The 21082-nt window shown below is 47.1% G+C and overlaps 1 protein-coding gene and 1 long non-coding RNA gene across 2 annotated transcripts in view; both read right to left on the bottom strand.

Moving 5' to 3' along the window:
- The window catches only part of LOC117248663 (uncharacterized), a 25008-nt gene extending 14092 nt beyond the window's left edge, over nucleotides 1-10916 (bottom strand). The window contains exon 1 of the mRNA XM_033613875.2: nucleotides 10781-10916. The gene's annotated coding sequence lies outside the window, so the exon portion shown is untranslated. The remainder of the gene's footprint in view (nucleotides 1-10780) is intronic.
- Nucleotides 10917-18103: 7187 nt separating this feature from the next.
- On the bottom strand, nucleotides 18104-18365 carry LOC144458337 (uncharacterized). Its single transcript, XR_013487834.1, has 2 exons — nucleotides 18253-18365; nucleotides 18104-18147 (listed from the first exon to the last, which is right to left on the bottom strand). It is a non-coding gene; the product is annotated as an uncharacterized LOC144458337 (long non-coding RNA).
- Between the last annotated feature and the right edge of the window lie 2717 nt (nucleotides 18366-21082).

The raw sequence follows: 21082 nt of genomic DNA, 5'->3' as shown, positions 1-21082 counted from the left end.
AATAAATAATATAAAACAGCAAACCCTAAAATTTAATAAATTAAATACAGTAAAAGAAAAAAAGAATATGGAAAAATAAATAAAAACATGGAATGGATGAAATATAGCAAAACAAACATAAATAAAATGTCTATCAGGTCTGAAGTTTGATATAATTATGATGCTGCTGAGTTGACGCTGCGTTCAGGTGCTCCTGGGATAATCCTGTTTTCTGCTTTGGTAAGTCGTTTTTATGACTTCAGTGTTCCTGAGCTTTGAGTCAAATTATGGACGCTACAAAGAAAACGTGTTGTCATGTAAACAACATGTTGGTGAGAGTCTAAAGGTGATTTTGTCCCAGTTATACCTGTACATCCCAACTACACCAGTACATCCCAACTACACCAGAACATCCCAACTACACCAGAACATCCCAACTACTACAGAACATCCCAGCTACACCAGTACATCCCAACTACACCAGAACATCCCAGCTACACCAGAACATCCCAACTACCCCAGAACATCCCAACTACACCAGAACATCCCAGCTACACCAGTACATCCCAACTACACCAGAACATCCCAACTACACCAGAACATCCCAGCTACACCAGAACATCCCAGCTACACCAGTACATCCCAACTACACCAGAACATCCCAGCTACACCAGAACATCCCAACTACACCAGTACATCCCAGCTACACCTGTACATCCCAACTACACCAGAACATCCCAGCTACACCAGAACATCCCAGCTACACCAGTACATCCCAACTACACCAGAACATCCCAACTACACCAGTACATCCCAACTACACCAGAACATCCCAACTACACCAGAACATCCCAACTACACCAGTACATCCCAACTACACCAGTACATCCCAACTACACCAGAACATCCCAACTACACCAGTACATCCCAACTACACCAGAACATCCCAACTACACCAGTACATCCCAACTACACCAGAACATCCCAACTACACCAGAACATCCCAGCTACACCAGAACATCCCAACTACACCAGTACATCCCAGCTACACCTGTACATCCCAACTACACCAGAACATCCCAGCTACACCAGAACATCCCAGCTACACCAGTACATCCCAACTACACCAGAACATCCCAACTACACCAGAACATCCCAACTACACCAGTACATCCCAACTACACCAGAACATCCCAACTACACCAGTACATCCCAACTACACCAGAACATCCCAACTACACCAGTACATCCCAACTACACCAGAACATCCCAACTACACCAGAACATCGCAACTACACCAGAACATCCCAGCTACACCAGAACATCCCAGCTACACCAGTACATCCCAACTACACCAGAACATCCCAGCTACACCAGAACATCCCAACTACACCAGAACATCCCAGCTACACCAGAACATCCGAACTACACCAGAACATCCCAGCTACACCAGAACATCCCAACTACACCTGTACATCCCAACTACACCAGAACATCCCAGCTACACCAGAACATCCCAGCTACACCAGTACATCCCAACTACACCAGTACATCCCAGCTACACCAGAACATCCCAACTACACCAGTACATCCCAGCTACACCAGTACATCCCAACTACACCAGAACATCCCAACTACACCAGAACATCCCAGCTACACCAGTACATCCCAGCTACACAAGTACATCCCAACTACACCAGAACATCCCAGCTACACCAGTACATCCCAGCTACACCAGAACATCCCAGGTACACCAGTACACCAGTACATCCTAACTATACCAGAACATCCCAGCTACACCAGTACATCCCAACTATACCAGAACATCCCAGCTACACCAGAACATCCCAGCTACACCAGTACACCAGTACATCCCAACTATACAAGAACATCCCAGCTACACCAGTACATCCCAACTACACCAGTACATCCCAGCTACACCAGTACATCCCAACTACAACAGAACATCCCAACTACACCTGTACATCCCAACTACACCAGTACATCCCAACTACACCTGTACATCCCAGCTACACCAGTACATCCCAGCTACACCAGTACATCCCAACTACACCAGTACATCCCAACTACACCAGAACATCCCAACTACACCAGAACATCCCAACTACACCTGTACATCACACCTACACCAGTACATCCCAGCTACACCAGAACATCCCAACTACACCAGAACATCCCAGCTACACCAGTACATCCCAGCTACACCAGAACATCCCAGCTACACCAGTACATCCCAGCTACACCAGAACATCCCAACTACACCAGAACATCCCAACTACACCAGAACATCCCAGCTACACCAGAACATCCCAGCTACACCAGTACATCCCAACTACACCAGAACATCCCAGCTACACCAGAACATCCCAACTACACCAGAACATCCCAACTACACCTGTACATCCCAACTACACCAGAACATCCCAGCTACACCAGAACATCCCAGCTACACCAGTACATCCCAACTACACCAGTACATCCCAACTACACCAGAACATCCCAACTACACCAGTACATCCCAACTACACCAGAACATCCCAACTACACCAGTACATCCCAGCTACACCAGTACATCCCAGCTACACCAGAACATCCCAGCTACACCAGTACATCCCAACTACACCAGAACATCCCAGCTATACCAGAACATCCCAACTACACCAGTACATCCCAGCTACACCAGTACATCCCAGCTACACCAGAACATCCCAGCTACACCAGAACATCCCAGCTACACCAGTACATCCCAGCTACACCAGTACATCCCAGCTACACCAGAACATCCCAACTACACCAGAACATCCCAACTACACCAGAACATCCCAACTACACCAGAACATCCCAGCTACACCAGAACATCCCAGCTACACCAGAACATCCCAACTACACCAGAACATCCCAGCTACACCAGAACATCCCAGCTACACCAGAACATCCCAACTACACCAGTACATCCCAACTACACCAGTACATCCCAACTACACCAGAACATCCCAGCTACACCAGAACATCCCAGCTACACCAGAACATCCCAACTACACCTGTAAATCCCAACTACACCTGTAAATCCCAAATACACCAGTACATCCCAACTACACCAGAACATCCCAGCTACACCTGTACATCCCAACTACACCAGAACATCCCAACTACACCAGTACATCCCAGCTACACCAGAACATCCCAACTACACCAGAACATCCCAGCTACACCAGTACATCCCAACTACACCAGAACATCCCAACTACACCAGAACATCCCAACTACACCTGTACATCCCAGCCACACCAGTACATCCCAACGACACCTGAACATCCCAACTACACCAGTACATCCCAGCTACACCAGTGCATCCCAGCTACACCAGAACATCCCAGCTACACCAGTACATCCCAACTACACCAGAACATCCCAACTACACCTGTACATCCCAGCTACACCAGAACATCCCAACTACACCAGAACATCCCAACTACACCAGTACATCCCAGCTACACCAGTACATCCCAGCTACACCAGTACATCCCAACTACACCAGAACATCCCAGCTACACCAGAACATCCCAACTACACCAGTACATCCCAGCTACACCAGAACATCCCAACTACACCAGAACATCCCAGCTACACCAGAACATCCCAGCTACACCAGAACATCCCAACTACACCAGTACATCCCAGCTACACCAGAACATCCCAACTACACCAGAACATCCCAGCTACACCAGTACATTCCAGCTACACCAGAACATCCCAACTACACCAGAACATCCCAGCTACACCAGAACATCTCAGCTACACCAGAACATCCCAACTACACCAGTACATCCCAACTACACCAGAACATCCCAGCTACACCAGAACATCCCAACTACACCAGAACATCCCAGCTACACCAGAACATCCCAACTACACCAGAACATCCCAGCTACACCAGAACATCCCAGCTACACCAGAACATCCCAACTACACCTGTACATCCCAACTACACCTGTACATCCCAACTACACCAGAACATCCCAACTACACCAGAACATCCCAACTACACAAGTACATCCCAGCTACACCAGTACATCCCAACTACACCAGTACATCCCAACTACACCTGTACATCCCAACTACACCAGAACATCCCAGCTACACCAGAACATCCCAACTACACCAGAACATCCCAGCTACACCAGAACATCCCAGCTACACCAGAACATCCCAACTACACCTGTACATTCCAACTACACCAGTACATCCCAACTACACCAGAACATCCCAACTACACCAGTACATCCCAGCTACACCAGTACATCCCAACTACACCAGTACATCCCAACTACACCAGAACATCCCAGCTACACCAGAACATCCCAGCTACACCAGAACATCCCAACTACACCTGTAAATCCCAACTACACCTGTAAATCCCAACTACACCAGTACATCCCAACTACACCAGAACATCCCAACTACACCAGTACATCCCAACTACACCAGAACATCCCAACTACACCAGTACATCCCAACTACACCAGAACATCCCAACTACACCAGTACATCCCAGCTACACCAGAACATCCCAACTACACCAGAACATCCCAACTACACCTGTAAATCCCAACTACACCAGAACATCCCAACTACACCAGAACATCCCAACTACACCAGTACATCCCAGCTACACCAGTACATCCCAACTACACCAGAACATCCCAACTACACCAGTACATCCCAGCTACACCAGTACATCCCAGCTACACCAGAACATCCCAGCTACACCAGTACATCCCAACTACACCAGAACATCCCAACTACACCTGTACATCCCAGCTACACCAGTACATCCCAACTACACCAGAACATCCCAACTACACCAGTACATCCCAGCTACACCAGTACATCCCAGCTACACCAGAACATCCCAGCTACACCAGTACATCCCAACTACACCAGAACATCCCAGCTACACCAGAACATCCCAACTACACCTGTACATCCCAACTACACCAGAACATCCCAGCTACACCAGTACATCCCAACTACACCAGAACATCCCAACTACACCAGAACATCCCAGCTACACCAGAACATCCCAGCTACACCAGAACATCCCAACTACACCAGAACATCCCAGCTACACCAGAACATCCCAACTACACCAGTACATCCCAGCTACACCAGAACATCCCAACTACACCAGAACATCCCAACTACACCAGAACATCCCAGCTACACCAGTACATCCCAGCTACACCAGAACATCCCAACTACACCAGAACATCCCAGCTACACCAGTACATCCCAGCTACACCAGAACATCCCAACTACACCAGTACATCCCAACTACACCAGAACATCCCAACTACACCAGAACATCCCAGCTACACCAGTACATCCCAGCTACACCAGAACATCCCAGCTACACCAGAACATCCCAACTACACCAGAACATCCCAACTACACCAGAACATCCCAGCTACACCAGTACATCCCAGCTACACCAGAACATCCCAGCTACACCAGAACATCCCAACTACACCAGTACATCCCAACTACACCAGTACATCCCAACTACACCAGAACATCCCAGCTACACCAGTACATCCCAGCTACACCAGAACATCCCAGCTACACCAGTACATCCCAGCTACACCAGAACATCCCAACTACACCAGAACATCCCAACTACACCAGAACATCCCAACTACACCAGAACATCCCAGCTACACCAGAACATCCCAACTACACCTGTACATCCCAACTACACCTGTACATCCCAACTACACCAGAACATCCCAACTACACCAGAACATCCCAACTACACCTGTACATCCCAGCTACACCGGTAGATCCCAGCTACACCGGTACATCCCAACTACACCAGAACATCCCAACTACACCAGAACATCCCAGCTACACCAGTACATCCCAGCTACACCAGAACATCCCAGCTACACCAGAACATCCCAACTACACCAGAACATCCCAACTACACCAGTACATCCCAGCTACACCAGAACATCCCAACTACACCAGAACATCCCAACTACACCAGAACATCCCAGCTACACCAGAACATCCCAACTACACCTGTACATCCCAACTACACCAGAACATCCCAGCTACACCAGAACATCCCAACTACACCAGAACATCCCAGCTACACCAGAACATCCCAACTACACCAGAACATCCCAGCTACACCAGTACATCCCAACTACACCAGTACATCCCAGCTACACCAGAACATCCCAGGTACACCAGTACACCAGTACATCCTAACTATACCAGAACATCCCAGCTACACCAGTACATCCCAACTATACCAGAACATCCCAGCTACACCAGAACATCCCAGCTACACCAGTACACCAGTACATCCCAACTATACAAGAACATCCCAGCTACACCAGTACATCCCAACTACACCAGTACATCCCAGCTACACCAGAACATCCCAGGTACACCAGTACATCCCAACTACACCAGAACATCCCAGCTACACCAGTACACCAGTACATCCCAACTATACAAGAACATCCCAGCTACACCAGTACATCCCAACTACACCAGTACATCCCAGCTACACCAGAACATCCCAGGTACACCAGTACATCCCAACTACACCAGAACATCCCAGCTACACCAGTACATCCCAACTATACCAGAACATCCCAGCTACACCAGAACATCCCAGGTACACCAGTACATCCCAACTACACCAGAACATCCCAGCTACACCAGAACATCCCAACTACACCAGTACATCCCAGCTACACCAGTACATCCCAACTACACCAGTACATCCCAACTACACCAGTACATCCCAGCTACACCAGTACATCCCAACTACACCAGTACATCCCAACTACACCAGTACATCCCAGCTACACCAGTACATCCCAACTACACCAGTACATCCCAACTACACCAGTACATCCCAGCTACACCAGTACATCCCAACTACACCAGTACATCCCAACTACACCAGTACATCCCAGCTACACCAGTACATCCCAACTACACCAGTACATCCCAGCTACACCAGAACATCCCAACTACACCAGAACATCCCAACTACACCAGTACATCCCAACTACACCAGTACATCCCAACTACACCAGTACATCCCAGCTACACCAGTACATCCCAACTACACCAGTACATCCCAACTACACCAGAACATCCCAGCTACACCAGTACATCCCAACTACACCAGTACATCCCAGCTACACCAGTACATCCCAACTACACCAGTACATCCCAGCTACACCAGAACATCCCAGCTACACCAGAACATCCCAACTACACCAGAACATCCCAACTACACCAGTACATCCCAACTACACCAGAACATCCCAACTACACCAGAACATCCCAACTACACCAGTACATCCCAGCTACACCAGTACATCCCAACTACACCAGTACATCCCAACTACACCAGTACATCGTCTGTGTGTCTGTCTGTCTGTCTGTCTGTCTGTCTGTGTCTGTCTGTATGTCTGTCTGTCTGTCTGTGTCTGTCTGTCTGTGTGTCTGTCTGTGTCTGTCTGTCTGTGTGTCTGTGTCTGTCTGTCTGTCTGTCCGTGTGTCTGTCTGTCTGTCTGTCTGTCTGTCTGTGTCTGTCTGTATGTCTGTCTGTCTGTGTCTGTCTGTCTGTGTGTCTGTGTGTCTGTGTGTCTGTCTGTCTGTGTGTCTGTCTGTCTGTCTGTCTGTGTCTGTCTGTATGTCTGTCTGTCTGTGTCTGTCTGTCTGTGTGTCTGTCTGTCTGTATGTCTGTCTGTCTGTGTCTGTCTGTATGTCTGTCTGTCTGTGTCTGTCTGTCTGTGTGTCTGTGTCTGTCTGTCTGTCTGTCCGTGTGTCTGTCTGTGTGTCTGTCTGTCTGTGTCTGTGTGTCTGTCTGTCTGTCTGTCTGTGTGTCTGTCTGTGTCTGTCTGTGTCTGTCTGTGTGTCTGTGTGTCTGTCTGTCTGTCTGTGTGTTTGTGTGTCTGTCTGTGTCTGTGTGTCTGTCTGTCTGTCTGTCTGTGTGTGTGTCTGTGTCTGTCTGTGTCTGTCTGTCTGTCTGTTTGTGTGTCTGTCTGTCTGTTTGTGTGTCTGTCTGCCTGTGTGTCTGTGTGTCTGTCTGTCTGTGTGTGTGTCTGTGTGTCTGTCTGTTTGTGTGTCTGTGTGTCTGTTTGTGTGTCTGTGTGTCTGTGTGTCTGTCTGTTTGTGTGTCTGTCTGTGTGTCTGTCTGTCTGTCTGTCTGTGTGTCTTTGTGTCTGTCTGTGTGTCTGTGTGTCTGTCTGTCTGTCTGTGTGTCTGTGTGTGTGTCTGTGTGTCTGTCTGTTTGTGTGTCTGTGTGTCTGTGTGTGTGTCTGTGTGTCTGTCTGTTTGTGTGTCTGTGTGTCTGTTTGTGTGTCTGTGTGTCTGTCTGTTTGTGTGTCTGTCTGTGTGTCTGCCTGTGTGTCTGTGTGTCTGTATGTGTGTGTGTCTGTGTGTCTGTCTGTCTGTGTGTCTGTCTGTGTGTGTGTCTGTGTGTCTGTCTGTGTGTCTGTCTGTGTGTGTGTCTGTGTGTCTGTCTGTGTGTGTGTCTGTGTGTCTGTGTGTGTGTCTGTCTGTGTGTGTCTGTGTGTCTGTCTGTGTGTCTGTGTGTCTGTCTGTGTGTGTGTCTGTGTGTCTGTCTGTGTGTGTGTCTGTGTGTCTGTCTGTGTGTGTGTCTGTGTGTCTGTCTGTGTGTGTGTCTGTGTGTGTGTCTGTCTGTGTGTCTGTCTGTGTGTGTGTCTGTGTGTCTGTCTGTGTGTGTGTCTGTGTGTCTGTGTGTCTGTCTGTCTGTTTGTCTGTGTGTCTGTGTGTGTGTCTGTGTGTCTGTGTGTCTGTGTGTCTGTGTGTGTGTCTGTCTGTCTGTGTGTCTGTCTGTGTGTGTGTCTGTGTGTCTGTCTGTGTGTCTGTGTGTCTGTCTGTGTGTGTGTCTGTGTGTCTGTCTGTGTGTCTGTGTGTGTGTCTGTGTGTCTGTGTGTCTGTCTGTGTGTGTGTCTGTGTGTCTGTCTGTCTGTGTGTGTGTCTGTCTGTGTGTGTGTCTGTGTGTCTGTCTGTGTGTCTGTGTGTCTGTGTGTCTGTCTGTGTGTCTGTCCGTCTGTCTGTGTGTCTGTGTGTCTGTGTCTGTCTGTCTGTCTGTGTGTCTGTCTGTGTGTGTGTCTGTGTGTCTGTCTGTGTGTGTGTGTGTCTGTGTGTCTGTCTGTGTGTGTGTCTGTGTGTCTGTCTGTCTGTGTGTGTGTCTGTGTGTCTGTCTGTCTGTCTGTGTGTCTGTGTGTCTGTGTGTCTGTCTGTCTGTCTGTGTGTCTGTCTGTGTGTGTGTCTGTGTGTCTGTCTGTCTGTGTGTGTGTCTGTGTGTCTGTGTGTCTGTCTGTCTGTGTGTCTGTCTGTGTGTGTGTCTGTGTGTCTGTCTGTGTGTCTGTGTGTCTGTGTGTGTGTCTGTGTGTCTGTGTGTCTGTGTGTGTGTCTGTGTGTCTGTGTGTCTGTCTGTGTGTCTGTGTGTCTGTGTGTCTGTCTGTGTGTGTGTCTGTGTGTCTGTCTGTGTGTCTGTGTGTCTGTCTGTGTGTGTGTCTGTCTGTTTGTGTGTCTGTGTGTCTGTCTGTGTGTCTGTGTGTCTGTGTGTGTGTCTGTGTGTCTGTCTGTGTGTCTGTCTGTGTGTCTGTGTGTCTGTCTGTGTGTGTGTCTGTCTGTTGTGTGTCTGTGTGTCTGTCTGTGTGTCTGTGTGTCTGTGTGTCTGTCTGTGTGTGTGTCTGTGTGTCTGTCTGTCTGTGTGTCTGTCTGTCTGTGTGTCTGTCTGTCTGTGTGTCTGTGTGTCTGTCTGTGTGTGTGTCTGTGTGTCTGTCTGTCTGTGTGTCTGTCTGTCTGTGTGTCTGTCTGTCTGTGTGTGTGTGTGTCTGTCTGTCTGTGTGTCTGTGTGTCTGTGTGTCTGTCTGTGTGTGTGTCTGTGTGTGTGTCTGTCTGTGTGTGTGTCTGTGTGTCTGTGTGTCTGTCTGTGTGTCTGTCTGTCTGTCTGTGTGTCTGTCTGTCTGTGTGTGTGTCTGTCTGTGTGTCTGTCTGTGTGTCTGTGTGTCTGTCTGTCTGTGTGTCTGTCTGTCTGTGTGTGTGTCTGTGTGTCTGTGTGTCTGTGTGTCTGTGTGTCTGTCTGTGTGTGTGTCTGTGTGTCTGTCTGTGTGTGTGTCTGTGTGTGTGTCTGTGTGTGTGTCTGTGTGTCTGTCTGTGTGTGTGTCTGTCTGTCTGTGTGTGTGTCTGTGTGTGTGTCTGTGTGTCTGTCTGTGTGTGTGTCTGTCTCTATCATCACAATAAAAAACTCTTCATCATATTTATGACATCATGATTTCAAATATACTGTAAACACAGGAGGAGATGATGATGAGGATGAAGAGGAGGAGGAGATGATGATGAGGATGAAGAGGAGGACAGGATGAAGAGGAGAAGGAGGAGATCAGGATGAAGAAGAGCTGATGATGAAGAGGGGGATGAGATGAGGATGAGGATGAAGAGGGGGAGGTCAGTGGGTACTGAGGCCTCCTCCTCTTCTCTTCCTGTCACCGCAGCAGCGTCACCGTGTCTCCTCAGCAGGAACATTAACGGCTTTGTCCCGGTATTTTCTCCGCTCTCCTCCTTCACGCACACACACACACACACACACACACACACACACACACACACACACACGCACACACACATCGCCCCGCCGCCGCTCCGTCACAACCCGCCTTGTTTTCGGTATTTTACCGGATAAATCACGGAGGTGATGTGAAACCCGGACACTTACGATTGAACCCGGATCGGTTCCGCTTCTCCCGGTTCGGCCGTGGATGAGAACGTGAGTCGGTTCCTCCGCCGCTCCTCTGTCACCGGAGAGCAGCGGCAGCCTGTCGGTTAGCAACGCTCAGTCCTCTCTGCCGCGGGGCGGAGCGGCGGGAGCGGCACGGAGCGGCAGGTCGCCCTGTAGAGTGGATGGGCCGCTGCGGCACAGAGGCGGCACGCGGCAGCCCGTTCGGACTCTCTCCGGCCTGTGATTGGTTGAGCAGCTGCGCAGCCTGCTCGGTGCATCGAATCTGATTGGCTGACGGACTGAAGACCCGCAAACTCTGCCGCCAAATGTCGCGAGGTGTCGTGAAGCCTGAGAACATCCCGTATGATCCGTTTAACGGCCGGTTCTACCGGACACTGCTGACGTACCGATGTCTCTGACGTCACTGAACAATCACGGAGATTAAACTATCGATCTGATCAGTAAATGTTTACTGACGTCACAGACCTCTGATCAGTTCGGCTTCGATCCTGAAGAGACGCTGCAGTGAGAGGCCAGCAGGAGGCGCTGTGGGCCTCTTCCTCCTCCTCCTCCTCCTCCTCCTCCTCACAGCACGGAGGAACTGACACTCCAAAACACAGAAGGAGGAGTAGAAGATGAAGAAGGAGGAGAGGATGAAGGATGAGAGAAGGAGGAGGGGGAGGAGATGGAAGAGGAGACGAGGAAGAAAAGGGGGAGAAACAGGAGAGGATGAAGGATCATGATGAGGAGGAGGAAATGGTGAAAGGAAGGAGGAGAAGAGCAAAGGAGGAGGAGAGGATGGGGGTGGATGGGAGGATGAAGGATGACGAGGAGGAGAAGGAGAAGGAGGAGGGTAAGGAGGATGAAGAGGGGGAAGAGAAGATTGAAAGGAGGAGGAGACGAGGAGATGATGGAGGAGGAAAAGGAGGAAGAGGAGGAGGGGATGAGCCATGATGAGGGGAAGGAGGAGAAGAGGATGAAAAGGAGGCAGAGAAGAGGAGATGAGGAGGAGAGGATAAAGGAGCAGAGGAGGAAGAGGAGAGGATGAAGGATTAAGATGAGGAAGACGAAGAGGGAATGAAGGATGATGAGGGGGAGGAGGAGAGGATAAAGGAGCATAGGAGGAAGAGGAAAGGTGGAAAGATTAAGAGGAGTAGGATCAGGAGGAAAGGAGGAGGAGGAGAAGGAGAGGATGAAGAAGAGGAAGAGAGGATGAAGAGGAGGAGGAAAGATGAAAGAGGAGAGGAGGAACAGGAGGAGGGGATGAAGGAGCAGAGGAGAAAGAGGAGGACAGGAGGGGGATGGAGGAGAAGGAAGAGAAGATGAAGTTGGAGAGGAGGAGGAAGAGAAAGATGGGAAGGAGGATGATGAAAAGGAGGAGGAGGAAAGGAGGACTCCTGCTCCTCTGTGACAGCAGTTTGCAGTGAATGCTGGGAAATGAGGTCAGACTGAAGCTGTGAATAGTGACACACCTTTATTATGAACACATGAACGCATCATCACCACTTCATCATCTGCACAACAACAACAACAAATCTGAATGTGAACATTAATACAAGTATAAATCTATATCAGTCAGACAGTAAACAAACAAACAAACAGCATGTAAACAGGAAGTACCTTCAGCTCCAAAGAGACGTTTAACGACACGGGGGCCTGGGGCAAGATGGCGGAGGGAGCAGACACACTGTAAACAGCTCCGAGCAGCAAAACCTTGAAAATCGAATAATACGAACTCAGAACTCACAAACTTCTATGTGATAGATGTAAAACTTCCCGAAGTCAAGTCAACGTCGTTCAGCATCCAGTAAGTAATCCGGACACTTTGTAACAACACCAAAGACGAAGTAGTGTTACGACATGGCTAAAACTAGCGCTGGTGCTAACACTAAAGCTAGGGCTCTCCTACAACACGACTACTGTGGACCAGAGAACATGAAGACAAACGCCAACGGCACAAAAACACTTTAACATCGCCTTCCAAACCGTCGGCTCCACAGAAAAAACAAAGAGGAGAGGATAACACGACCGCAGCAGCTCATGTCGGTGATGCCTCAAATGTTGCCATCCTGGCTGCGATTGGGACACTCATATCGTTAGGATAAATGTCAGAGAACATATACGTAGAAAACGACATGTAAACATGTTGTCTTACCTTACCAGTGTGCTGCCATGTTTGTTTACCATTTAGCTCTGCTTTCCAAAGCGCGGCCGAAATATATCTCGTGAGAACGCTACTATGCGCCCTGGCTCTATCTAGGCTAACGGCTAACATGCTAACTATTATTTTTATGTCACTAGTCACTTGAAACAAATTTAGGACGATAGGAGACAGGTTGAAATAAACCGAAATTTCCCTTTCAGACTACGTTCCGAGGCCCCCATGCCTTCATTAATGGACAGAGAGTCACACCACAGTCAAAATAACCTGGGATATCTGATCCTACAAGCAAGTGAGTTTTGATAAGCAATTAATATGCTGAGGGTTTTGCTACCATAAAGGTACAGTATCTTTAGATAACACCTTATTCTTGTTCTAAAACAGTTCAGGTAATTCATCTCAGTCTTTCTTTGTTTTGTGTTATATGTTCCATTTAAAAAATGACATTTCTCTCATGTCTATTAATGCAAGAGGTCGAACAGACATAACCAAAAGGAAAAGCTTTTTTTGTTTTGTAAAGGGAAAAATGTTAATATTATTTTTCTCCAAGAAACGTATTCCAAGGTTGAAGATGTCACATTCTGGTCTAAACAATGGGGCGATGAAGTTTATTTCAGCCATGGCACTTCAAGATCAGCAGGGGTCGCCATCCTACTGAAAAACTTCAAAGGTCAAGTTATCTCTCACGTGGCAGATGTTAATGGTCACTGGCTGATGCTTATCCTGACCCTTGATGATTTCAAATTCATTTTAATCAACATTTATGGTTACAATGGGAAACAAAAACCTATTTGAACAAATTGGCCTACAATTAGATATTATTAAATCAACGCACTCAACTGAGTGACATATATATATATATACATATATATATATATATATATATATATATATATATATATAGATATAGATATTTATTTATTTATTTATAGAAATATATATATATATATATATATATATATATATATATATATATATATATATATATATTTATTTATAGAAATATATATTGGTGGTGACCTTAATTTAGTCCATGATGAATTTTATGATAAATTTCCTACCAGATTCTCTGCAAGTCATCCAAACAACACTTTTACTAACTTTTGCAATGACCAAAGCCTAACTGATGCTTGGAGACATTTAAATCCAGAAATAATTAAATTCTCATGGTCCAACTCCAATTATAAATCCAGATTTGACCACTGGTTAATTGCAAACCACTTGCTATGTTATGACCTCAGCTCTAATATCTCTGCTGCTCCACTGACTGATCACAATGTTATCTATCTATATGTGAAGCCTAACAACAGGAGAACTTATTCAAACAAATATTGGAAGTTTAACTCTAGTCTAATTAAGAATAATTGTTACTGTCAAAAGATTAAATCACTAATTACGGAAATTATAAACTCGGAAGAATTAACGACACCTGTCAAAAAATGGGAATTTCTAAAATATAAAATACGCTAATTCACCATTTCATTCAGTAAAAAAATTTTAAAAAATTTCGAGAAAAAGGAACCAGACATTATCAAACAATTAAATGTTTACTGCAATAAACTCAACCCTACTGAAGACGATAAACAGAAAATACTAAATCTTCAACCTAAATTGGATGAAATGTATATTCAAAGAGCACAAGGGGCCTTTGTTAGATCTAGAGCTAAATGGATAGAGGAGGGAAAAATTCAGCATATTTTTGCGGTCTTGAAAAAAGAAGACAAAGGAAAAATAACATCAGTTCCTTGATAGTTGATAATATAGAAACCACAGATCCAAAATTAATCTCCTCAGAAATCCTTAAATTCTATAAACAGCTTTACAGTTCTAAATTTTCTAATGAAGACTGCCATACATTTTTAAAGGATATAGAAACACATATTACCAAAGTTGAAGATAGCTTCAAACAAACATGTGATAATCAAATAACAGTTGCTGAGTAATTGGCCGCCTCTCTCTTAACAAGGCACCTGGCTCAGACGGCCTCACAGGAGACTTTTCTAGACATTTCTGGGAAGATATAAAAGAACTGCTACATCAGGTTTTTCTGGAAATATTTGAAACTTGTATACTTCCACCCACAATGAGACATGGGCTTATCATCTCAGTTCCTAAACCTGGCAAAGACCCCAGATTTATTGGAAACAGAAGGCCTATTACTCTTAGAAGTTCTGATTATAACCTACTTACCTACATTTTCACCACTCGTCTTCAGACAGGGATTTCAAATATTATTGCAGAAACACAGTCTGGTTTCTTAAAAGGAAGATCAATCCACAATAATATAAGGCTGGCAATGGACATTATTGAATATAGAATCAAATTGAAGATGATGGTTGTCTTTTCTTTTTAGATTTCTATAAAGCCTTTGACTCTGTAAAGCACCCATTTATTTTCCAAGTTCTTGAACAATTAGCTTTTGGAATCAAATTTAGGAATTTAGTTGGTGGACTATATCAGAATATCAGCAGCTGTGTCATACTACCTCATGGCAATGTTAATGTAGGAATTCCACAAGGTTGTCCCATTTCACCATATTTATTTATATTAGTCACAGAAGTGTTAGCAATATACATTAAAAACTGTAATGACATTAAGAATTTAAATGTATACTGATATTGTCATCAGGCAACTAGCAGATGACACAACAATATTCCTAAAAGACAGACATCAAATTCCAATAACTATTGCAAAAATTAAAAATGTCTCCAAAGCTTCAGGGTTAACTTTGAACTTAAACAAATGTGAACTATTTGCAATTCATGATGCACCACTAAAAGACATCTGCAATATCCCTATCAAGTCAGAAATCAAATACCTAGGAGTTTACCTTCCAAAAGACCAAAAACAAAGTCAATCCTTGAATGTAGAAAACAAAATAAAAGAGAGTAAAGCCAAATTATATTTATGGCTCCAAAGAGACCTTTCAATACTCGGCCGAATTTACCTAACCAAGATGGAACGTCTGTCGAGGTGTATTTACCCAGCCTACTCTAATGCCATTCCAAATAAACTGATAAAATCTATTAACCAAATTAATCTAAATTTTATTTGGAGAAACAAACCACACTATATGAAGAAATTAAGGATGGTGGCCTAAAAGTTATTGATTTTGATTGCCTTAATGGAACCTTAAAAATTAATTGGCTGAAATCTTGGATCCAACATAGCAACTCATTCTGGTACTGTATTCCAAATTCCCTATTCAATAAGATTGGAGGATTGAAATGTCTTCTCATGGCGGACTTCAATATCGATAAACTACTTATATCATTATCAAAGTTCCACAAACAAATTCTATTATATTGGAAAATGTTATATGTGCATAATTTTTCACCCCACACCACTATGCTTTGGAATAACAGATATGTATTGTGCTGGAATAAATCTTTATTTTATTGGGACTGGTATGAGAGAAATATATGGTCTATAGTTGACATAATGGATGCCAGTGGTAACCTCTTGGATTATCAACAATTTTGCACTAAACATAAATTCAACCCTTCAAAATCAGACTTTATTAATTTACACAAAGCACTTCCTCAGGAATTCTTATTTCTAACGAAAAATATATTGACACACCAACCTATAATGCCACAACTGGCCCCACTGTCAATACAGGGGATTTTAATCCTGGACAAACAATGTAGCAATTACTTTGTAAGAAACTGCTTTACTGCTTTACTGCTTTACTGCTTTACTGGCTTCCTGTGGCTCAGAGAATAGACTTTAAAGCAGCTCTGCTTGTGTACAAGTCTCTCCACGGCCTAGCACCAAAGTACATCTCTGACATGTTAGTGCCATATGAACCATCTCGGACTCTGAGGACCTCAGGGACCGGCCTCCTGCTGGTGCCCAGAGTCAGGACTAAACATGGGGAATCAGGATTCCAGTTTTATGCAGCTAAAATCTGGAACAGTCTTTCTGAAGATGTGAGACAGGCCTCTACTCTGACAATGTTCAAATCTAGGCTCAAAACAGCTCTATTTCACTGTGCATATGACTGAAAGGATCTTATCTGCACTCTGCTCTTTTAAAGTTCATTTTATAATGATTATTTATGTTTTTATTTTGTATTGTGATTTTAATGCATTTTCTTGCTCTGTAAAGCACTTTGAATTACTTTGTGTACAAATTGTGCTCTACAAATAAACTTGCCTTGCCTTACTGAAAAATGATTCCCCGGCAGACAAAACAACAATGACATCCTCCACAAATTTGATAAAAAATCAATTGATAAACTGAAAACAATGTACCTAACATTTCCTAACCCCCCAAAATGAAAGAAACACACTTCAAAATTATGAACAACATTTATTCCTCTAAAGAATTACTTAGACTACGTTTTAATATCAATGACAATATATGCACACTTTGTGAAAATGACATTGAAACTACGGACCATATATTTTTCTCATGTGGTATAATACCAACATTCTGGCTTAATATTCACAAATGGATCAAACAAAAAATCTCATTGTTTCCAGCTTCTATCTCTAGAGATGATATAACTTTTGATATGATCTTGCAAAACAAAAATGATGAACTCTGTTGTAATGTAATTCTATGTCTAGCAAAAAAATTTATCCACAAGAATAGAGTACTGAAATGTATTGTCTTCATGACTGAATTTAAAATGTACATGAAATCTTTAAAACTCGGAAAAGGAATAAAAGCACAAAAATTATATGATATTTTGAAAAATGTCCCTACTGAATTGGATAGATGAAATTGATCTGAATTGCCCCTTGTGAAATCAGTGATTATTTGTCTGTTATATTACTGTATTCTATTAATAATATTTATTTTATTCATATGTTTATTTAAATTTTTCTTCAATCCGTTCTGAATCTATTATATTGAAGCACCTAACGTGTGTGTTACTTTGAGATGATCTGCACTAATGCTAGGTTGATGTTCCCTTGGCAATCTCTTTATACTGTTGCAATGTATGTAAAATGAAAGTTGCCACATTTGTTTATTTTTGTACGTTTTCAATAAAGCATTGAAAAAAAAGAGACATTTAAAGACATCAGAAACAGGAAGTTCAAACCATGACTAAGGTCATGTGAGGAAGTGAAAGAAAAAATTCTTCTTCACTAAAGAAAATAAAATCCCATCTCAGAGGCAGAGCGTCTCCGAACCTGAAAAACAGGACGTGAAGAAAAACCCGAAAACTCCAGACCGAGACCAAAACAACCTGCTGACAGAAGACAAACAGGACAAAGTCCAACATAAAGACTCTGATCCTCAGCACTGTGTTTTCCCAGTGACCCTGAACTACACAAACACAGCTGTGTGGACTCACCTGTTGCCTGCAGCTCAGACGTCATCAACACCTCAGGACCCCTCACACCTCAGGACTCCTCACACCTCAGGACTCCTCACACCTCAGGACCCTCTCACACCTCAGGACCCCTCACACCTCAGGGCCCCTCACACCTCAGGACCCCTCACACCTCAGGACTCCTCACACCTCAGGACTCCTCACACCTCAGGACCCTCTCACACCTCAGGACTCCTCACACCTCAGGACCCTCTCACACCTCAGGACTCCTCACACCTCAGGACTCCTCACACCTCAGGGCCCTCTCACACCTCAGGGCCCTCTCACACCTCAGAACCCTCTCACACCTCAGGACCCTCTCACACTTCAGGGCCCCTCACACCTCAGGACCCTCTCACACCTCAAGACCCTCTCACACCTCAGGGCCCTCTCACACCTCAGGGCCCTCTCACACCTCAGAACCCTCTCACACCTCAGGACCCTCTCACACCTCAGGGCCCCTCACACCTCAGGACCCTCTCACACCTCAAGACCCTCTCACACCTCAGAGCCCCTCACACCTCAGGACCCTCTCACACCTCAAGACCCTCTCACACCTCAGGACCCTCTCACACCTCAGGGCCCCTCACACCTCAGGACCCTCTCACACCTGAAGACCCTCTCACACCTCAGGACCCTCTCACACCTGAAGACCCTCTCACACCTCAGGACCCTCTCACACCTCAGGGCCCCTCACACCTCAGGACCCTCTCACACCTGAAGACCCTCTCACACCTCAGGGCCCCTCACACCTCAGGACCCTCTCACACCTCAAGACCCTCTCACACCTCAGGGCCCCTCACACCTCAGGACCCTCTCACACCTCAGGGCCCTCTCACACCTCAGAACCCTCTCACACCTCAGGACCCTCTCACACCTCAGGGCCCCTCACACCTCAGGGCCCCTCACACCTCAGGGCCCTCTCCCACCTCAGGGCCTCTCACACCTCAGGACCCTCTCACACCTCAGGACCTCTCACACCTCAGGGCCCCTCACACCTCAGGGCCCCTCACACCTCAGGACTCCTCACACCTCAGGACCCTCTCACACCTCAGGACCCTCTCACACCTCAGGGCCCTCTCACACCTCAGAACCCTCTCACACCTCAGGACCCTCTCACACCTCAGGACTCCTCACACCTCAGGACTCCTCACACCTCAGGACTCCTCACACCTCAGGACCCTCTCACACCTCAGGACCCTCTCACACCTCAGGGCCCTCTCACACCTCAGAACCCTCTCACACCTCAGGACCCTCTCACACTTCAGGGCCCCTCACACCTCAGGACCCTCTCACACCTCAAGACCCTCTCACACCTCAGGGCCCTCTCACACCTCAGGGCCCTCTCACACCTCAGAACCCTCTCACACCTCAGGACCCTCTCACACCTCAGGGCCCCTCACACCTCAGGACCCTCTCACACCTCAAGACCCTCTCACACCTCAGAGCCCCTCACACCTCAGGACCCTCTCACACCTCAAGACCCTCTCACACCTCAGAGCCCCTCACACCTCAGGACCCTCTCACACCTGAAGACCCTCTCACACCTCAGGACCGTCTCACACCTCAGGGCCCCTCACACCTCAGGACCCTCTCACACCTGAAGACCCTCTCACACCTCAGGGCCCCTCACACCTCAGGACCCTCTCACACCTCAAGACCCTCTCACACCTCAGGGCCCCTCACACCTCAGGACCCTCTCACACCTCAGGGCCCTCTCACACCTCAGAACCCTCTCACACCTCAGGACCCTCTCACACCTCAGGGCCCCTCACACCTCAGGGCCCTCTCCCACCTCAGGACCCTTTCACACCTCAGGACCCTCTCACACCTGAAGACCCTCTCACACCTCAGGGCCCCTCACACCTCAGGGCCCTCTCCCACCTCAGGACCCTTTCACACCTCAGGACCCCTCACACCTCAGGACCCTCTCACACCTCAGGACCCCTCACACCTCAGGGCCCCTCACACCTCAGGGCCCTCTCCCACCTCAGGACCCTTTCACACCTCAGGACCCTCTCACACCTCAGGACCTCTCACACCTCAGGGCCCCTCACACCTCAGGGCCCTCTCCCACCTCAGGACCCTTTCACACCTCAGGACCTCTCACACCTCAGGGCCCTCTCCCACCTCAGGACCCTTTCACACCTCAGGACCTCTCACACCTCAGGACCTCTCACACCTCAGGACCCCTCACACCTCAGGACCCCTCACACCTCAGGACCCTCTCACACCTCAGGGCCCCTCACACCTCAGGACCCCTCACACCTCAGGACCCTCTCACACCTCAGGACCTCTCACACCCCAGGACCCTCTCACACCTCAGGACCTCTCACACCCCAGGACCCCTCACACCTCAGGGCCCCTCACACCTCAGGGCCTCTCACACCTCAGGACCCTCTCACACCTCAGGACCCCCTCACACCTCAGGACCCTCTCACACCTCAGGGCCCCTCACACCTCAGGGCCCCTCACACCTCAGGGCCCCTCACACCTCAGGGCCTCTCACACCTCAGGACCCCCTCACACCTCAGGACCTCTCACACCTCAGGGCCCCTCACACCTCAGGACCCCTCACACCTCAGGACCCCTCACACCTCAGGACCCTCTCACACCTCAGGGCCCCTCACACCTCAGGACCCTCTCACACCTCAGGACCTCTCACACCCCAGGACCCTCTCACACCTCAGGACCTCTCACACCCCAGGACCCTCTCACACCCCAGGACCCCTCACACCTCAGGGCCCCTCACACCTCAGGGCCTCTCACACCTCAGGACCCTCTCACACCTCAGGACCCCCTCACACCTCAG

This window comes from Epinephelus lanceolatus, chromosome 17, assembly GCF_041903045.1.
Source record: "Epinephelus lanceolatus isolate andai-2023 chromosome 17, ASM4190304v1, whole genome shotgun sequence".
Classification (NCBI taxonomy): Eukaryota; Metazoa; Chordata; class Actinopteri; order Perciformes; family Serranidae; genus Epinephelus; species Epinephelus lanceolatus.
This window is presented reverse-complemented; position numbering and strand designations above follow the sequence as displayed.